Below are 7150 nucleotides of genomic sequence, written 5' to 3' on the forward strand. Positions count from 1 at the left end.
AACCTTGTCTCTCTGTATAAATACGTTTGTCCGTATGTCCAAAAATTGGTTGCTGTTCTCTAACTTTAGTTTGCATTGATTAAAAGTTATGGGAACTTCAAGGGTACCTTTTACCATTCTTGAGTTGTGTACTTTTACTTTTAAAAGTTAAACTAAATGGTATTGATGCATTATTAAATATGATTGGGAACAATTTAAGATGTCGAATAGATGCATTCGGATTTCATGAAGATTTTGTGCTTCGGGATATAAAGTGAAACAGTTCAATGTGTTTCACAATATTACCCGAACCATAAAATCTGCACGAAGATTAGGAAACATTTAAGCTTTTTTTTATTTTTTTGCTGCTGTTAAATTACCGAACCTTAAGAAGTTAAGCGAATATTCTTGAGGTGTGGTTTCTGAATAAGGAAGTAAATTATCAAGTTCTTCAAATTAATGGATATACAGAACAACAGTTATCATCAAATCTATTTTAAAAGAGTTCATCGGACCACAACAAGCCCGAAAATCGTTGTTTTCCTCTTACAATAAATGCACCCATAAACAGACAAACATCAACGAGTAACGCATGGTCAAGATAGCTTTCCGTATTGAATTTTCCTCGAAGGTCAGTATTTTTGATTTTTTTTTAACAAATATACAGTAATAACACGTTCATGGGATTCATCATTTTGTTAGTGTGTACACCCCTCTTTGCAGATTTAGATCATGTGCCATAAAATTTGAACACAATAAAAGTTGACGCAGCCAGGTTACCAACACGATGATATCAACTTGAAAAATATGAAAAAAGACGACACATAATTTGGAAAGCCAGATGAACAAAGTGATACACCATTTCTAACATGCATGTTGCATAGTGTACAAATTAAGTTAATCGACAGTAATTAAAGTCCGAGATCACCAGTCGATAGAACCATTTAACTACTTAGAATAAGGCGAAAGACATACAAAATGTCAAAGCAGCTAGGTTTCGTTACATCCTTCTCAATATAGAAAGTCGAGCAGATCAATTTTTAAAGTAATATATGTATATATTTATTGATGTGAGATATATGATAATAATGTTATTCTAGAATTGTGAGGTACTTATTTTCTTATAATGTAATCCAAGGGGAAGATAAAAAGGGGACATTCAAAACTAGTCAGTCATGACAAAGAACGAAAGATAAAAAATAACAAACATTTCAACACAACAGTCTACATAGAAATCTTAAGACTGATCAACAAGCATCCCACCAAAACTGATTAGGACCTCAGGTGCTCCAGAATAGTAAGCAGATCTCATTCCTAATGTGACAGATGTCGTGTTACACCTAGAATATACCTTGATCAGAGATATCAAGTCGCATGAACATATTGAAAACGGACTTGCCCTATTACATCAGTAAAATTCGTCACTCATTTGTCATGTTAATTTGCTTAACGTAAACTAGTCTGCATGTACAATTTGGAAATATAAAGCACAGTTTTCAAGACAAAGAATAGACAGGACTTCGGAAAAAAAGCTTGATCAAAACAAAGCAAATTTAAAAAGGGGAACTCCTTAAAAATAACATAATCAAACGTAATCAATTAACGGAATCTTGTGTAGAAAGCATTTCTCTGCTTCATTCTGTTAAATAAAGGCAACAGTAGTATACTGCTGTTCGAAAGTCATAAATCGATTGAGAGTCCGGGTTACAAACTAAAACTGAGAGAAACACATATATAACTTACTATATACTATAAAGTGCAACAAAAAAAGCAAACGACAATGTAACACAGACAGAAACGGACTATAAGATCCCAACTGTCTTGTACCAATTTTACGGACTTTGTACAGAACATTTTTAGAAAAAATGGTGGGTTGAACCTGTTCCTAAATAAGAGAATTTCAAGATTGTTGTACATTTCTTTTCAGTTTTTTCTGTTTTTGCTGTTTCATTAATTTATATCTGACATGTCATTTTACTCTATAAGTTATTCATTCTTTTTTTCCCATTTGATAAAGGACTGTCCTGGAGGTCTGAATTTTTGCAATTTAACTTGTTTTGTTATTGAAATCTACATACTTGTTAACCCTACGACCTTTCTGTATCTTAAAATCAACGATATCATTTTAATAAAAAAAGTATTTTTACATCTTAAAGATAAATATGACTATTAAATATTTTATAGTTAGTGGTAATTGCTGAGATTCAACATTAAATTTATTTATGCGGAAAATAGGATAATTTAGATTCAAATTAATATCTAACTTTGTTGAAAAAAGAAAGTATTAACGTTGATTACCTGGATAGATTTAGATTATTGCGATCTGTTGGGTTTATACGAAGTTTCAATACTTTATCATTAAGATCATTGAAGCCCAAGGAACATTTAAATAACATTAACAGTGATAAGCGCCTCACCAACTTGTATCATTGTCGATGATATAATGTATTTCCAACGAGATATAACAGTACACTAATGTCAATGTCTCGCCCACCATGAATACACAACAATTCATCTTCATACTGATTTGTTATAAAAAATATAACAATATATATGATTGTGTGATATCGATGAAGAGATGACAAAAAAATCTACTTAAATTATGTGTTGCGTTGTTACTGCATTTCATTATTGGTATGATATAGTTTCTATCAATGCACAAACTAATGCAACTAAAACAAATGCAAAGTAAAAAATAAATACCATGACAAAAAGAAATCAATGAAAAGACACAAAATTGTCAACAAACACCTCAAGTAAATTGAGCAACATGCCGACCAAAAGACAAAAGGTTCATGCAACTGATAAATACTCTATTTCAAGTTAAATGGGATATGTACGATCAAAATCATGTAAAGGGTCGATATTTGCATTGAAAAAATAAAATCAAAAAAATACTGAACTTCGAGGAAAATTCAAAACAGAGGCCCATATCAAATGCCAAAATCAAAAGCGTAAACACATCAAACGAAAGGATAACAACTGTCACATTCTTGACTTAGAACAGGCATTTTCATATGTATACAAACTGTGGATTAAACCTGGTTTTATAGCTAGCTTAACCTTTCACTTGTATGACAATCGAATAATTCCATTATAGCGACAACGATATGTAAACAACAGGTAAAAATGTTAAAAATAGGGGTACAGCAGTCAACATTGTGTTTTAATCTCAATCACTATAGAACAAACAGTATAAAAAAGCACAAAAAGACATATAAACAAAGCAAATTAGAAAAAAATGAAAGACAAGAATACAATAAAATAACATAGATCAACACAAGGACGGTATATATGTAGAGGAACCTTAAAATAATCCACAAGTCTGCCCAATACACTAATGTATACATAGAAGGAGTTGGGGGTAGAAAAACACCATTGATTGTTTTATGAAAGTGATAGAGTGAAAACAGTAATTTATGTATGTGCCAGACACGTTTTTTAAACGAATGATGTATTCAAAGGTGGATATGCCAGCAGACCATGGTATACTGACTGATATCGTTGTCATATACTTCCATATTCCTGAAACTTGTGTATTTTCATGAATCTTATCCTTTAATGAAGAACTTCGGTTGTTTGTGATAATTATAGTCAAAACTGTTTTTTCTATTCAACATCAAGTTCTATTACAACTAATGGCAAGATAAAAATTTACGTGGTCCATTATCAAAGTATGTCGCCCATTCAAATCAATCCAATCCTAGTCAGTTTATGAATACTAGTATTGTGTCGTATAAAATAACGAATTTATCTTGACTTAGTTTTACTAGAACTTGATGCTGTTTCTTAGAGCAAACTAAAATTTAGATGTTTCTAAAGTCATACGCTGGTTTCTATATTTTATAAATAGATGGCATTTTGCCATTCCTTTCTATAAAAAGAAGTCGGTTATACGTCAACGCGACTTCTTACTTTCGAAAGAAAAACATACAAAAGACCCCAAGAAACCAACATGCATTCTTAAACAATAATAATTTGTCTATAAACAATAAGCCAAACCCTCAATCGCTGTGTGCAGTCCTATACAATAATCATGTGTCATATACAACAAGTCAAACTCTCAATCGCTGTGAATTTATTAACAGAAACGTTTGCCTCAGTGTCAATCCTTTGTGATGCTTTGTATGGTACCGTCACACATTTAGTTTAATATTTGTTGGATAAATGACCGGGCTTGTAAGATCCTCCAGAAGTTGTTTTAATGTTTGTCAGAGTAAATCTTATGATTAATTTAGTGATAACCACAAAGAAAGTTCGTAAAGAGTTCACAGTAAAGGTCATACTAGAAGCTGCATTTTAATATTCCCTTCTGGCAAATCTAGCTTACATTTGGAGTTCATCTACATGTAGGAAAGGTTAAATATTTTTTATAAATTAAATCATCGCGAGTAAAAGAAAAAGAAAGAGACATTATAGACATGTAGTGTTAAATAATAACATAGATAAATCATAGGTATGCAGGGCTAAATCATAATTACATGTTGACTGCTGTATCCCTATTTTTGACATTTTACCTATAATGTCCTTTTATGTTTGTTTGTTTTGTTCACACATTGTTGTCAATATAATAGAATTTTATGCGACTTTCATAATAGTGAGAGATATAGCTAGCTATAAAATCAGGTTTAATCAACCATTTTCTCTACAAGAAAAAAGACTGTAACAAGCCATTAATACGATAGTTGTTGTCCATTCGTTTGATGTGTTTGAGATTTTGATTTTTACGATCGATTATGAAGTTTCAGTTTAGAATTTTCCTCGTAGTTCGGAAATTTTTTAATTTACTTTTTTCATAGCATAGGGTAACACCTCCATATTATTTAAACAACATTGAGGAAATTTATTATATTCTGTAAGTGTGCAACACTTTGGGGAATTATTGGTATGCATGTTAAATTTCCAATACGTATTGTATGTTGTAGATAATGTTTATACTTAATAAATAAGAAAAGTAAAACAAAAGATTTTTTTTATAAAATTGCAAGCTGTTCTTTCGTTTGTTCTTATCAATGCATTTGTGTTCTGAAGTTAAATGATCCTTTGTAGGTTGAGAAAAACAGAGATAATACTAAAAAAAACCCACCATGAAGTACTTTACTGTTGATTGCTAATGCATTATAATTTTACCTCTTCGAGCAGTGAAAGATACCTTACACTTGCCAATCATAAATGATCTAAACCACAGTTTAATTGCATAAATGGAACCGAGGAGATTCTATACCTAAACCTCTTGAATGTCACGAAAATTAACATGTCCATAGATATTTTTCCTATCATCGACTCTCAAATGTCTGTTTGTTTGGTGAAGAAGGCAAATTAAAAAGCCGCTTAAGACGCATAAAATTTACAAATTGTTATTTTGGTTTTGTATGCTGAGGGAAGGATTTTTTTAACGATTTTAAATTACTAGACTTAAAAAAATGTATATTTTGAAGGTAGCATGTACAATTTGCATGTATATAGCAGTTTAAAGCAGTTTAAAGAACGATGTACAGCTTGAATATTATCGTGCATGCAACTTAAAATTATGACTTTGACTGACTTTTTGATGCGTATACATTCAATACAAGTTTGACAGATTCAGTGTGTTCATTAAGACGAAATTAACACATTGAAGCCACTTAAGGTTCAGTCAAATTCTGCAACTTATACTTAGACAAAGAATAAAACGATAACTTTTGACGTCAAACGTTAAAACGAGCCAACACAAATTAAAGCTACAATATGTAGGAGAAAACAAAGTCCGGTCAATGCTCCGTATACCGGTCAATGATTTATAAAGTCAAATGATGGTCAGTAGTAACAGTAAATGTTATAATGACCAGAGAGCAATATCCTTCGTTGAACTCTATGGTCCAGTGAACTTTATTAACGGAATGATTGTATTTATGTTTTCTGAGCGATAACCCATTATATCAAATAAGACTCCCAACTGCTATGTTGATATCTGACATGATATGGTACAATCAAACGGCGTCTATCAAGTTGTAAGCGAAATTATATTGATGACACAAAATCGGATACGAATAGGCAATTTACTGTATCGACATTACAGATTTATTCTACCCTAAAACACTATATTGGCTTATTATTTTAATAACATTTTGTAGCATTGACGTGCTATTAAAGAATTACGGTCTTATTTATATATAAGATTTAAAATAATACAGGAATATAGCCTAAAATTATTCTAAACATGAAAGTAATATTTTAGTTTCATTCTTCTTTTTATTATTATTCCACAATGCAATCGAACATACTTGTCTTGTTGATGACACGACAGATTCCAGCACACACCGCTCTACATAAGTAGATGTAAGACTTTAACAATGAGAAAAACCTATAATGTGAAGTCGGTTATAAAAGGCTCTGATATAAAAACTGTGAAATAATTCATTTGAGAAAAATAGGTCTTACATATAACAAAACTATTTACGAAAACAAATATGACAGACATTAAACAACGACTACCAGTAAACTATTACACAATGACTTGGGACAGGCGCATTAAGAATGTGGCGGGGTTAACCATGTTTGAAGACGCCACCCTCCCCATAACCTGAGACAGTGGTTAACAGCAGGATAACATAAGAACAATTGAATTATCAACTCAAAATATATAAAGCATAAAAACACCTAACAAATCCACACACCGGACATGGCAGGGTACTCATACATCATTCACAATACGAAAGACACAACGTATAGCTTCTTGACAACAATACATTATAATAATTTGATTTAACCCTCTGATAATTCCAGTAAAGCACTGCCACTTATTTGTCTAAATATTTCTTATCTGTTATAAAAAGTAAAATCACTATAATACTGAGGAAAATCTATTCGGAAAGTCCATAACGACATGGCAAAATCGAATAACAAAACACATAAAAAACGAATGGACAAGAACTGTCATATTCCTGACTTGGTACAGGCATTTTCAAATATAGAAAATGGGGGATTAAACCTGGTTTTATAGCGCTTACCTCTCACTTTAATGACAGTCTCATCAAAATCCGTTATATTTACAATGATGCGTTAACTAAACAGACACAGTAAATAAAATAGTCAAAATATAGGTACGACAGTCATCATCGTGTAACAATTTTAAAAGGAACAATCTAACAGAACACAAAAACATCTATCTACAAATACGTTAATTGATTTG

This window comes from Mytilus trossulus, chromosome 2 (genome assembly GCF_036588685.1).
Source record: "Mytilus trossulus isolate FHL-02 chromosome 2, PNRI_Mtr1.1.1.hap1, whole genome shotgun sequence".
NCBI lineage: Eukaryota > Metazoa > Mollusca > Bivalvia > Mytilida > Mytilidae > Mytilus > Mytilus trossulus.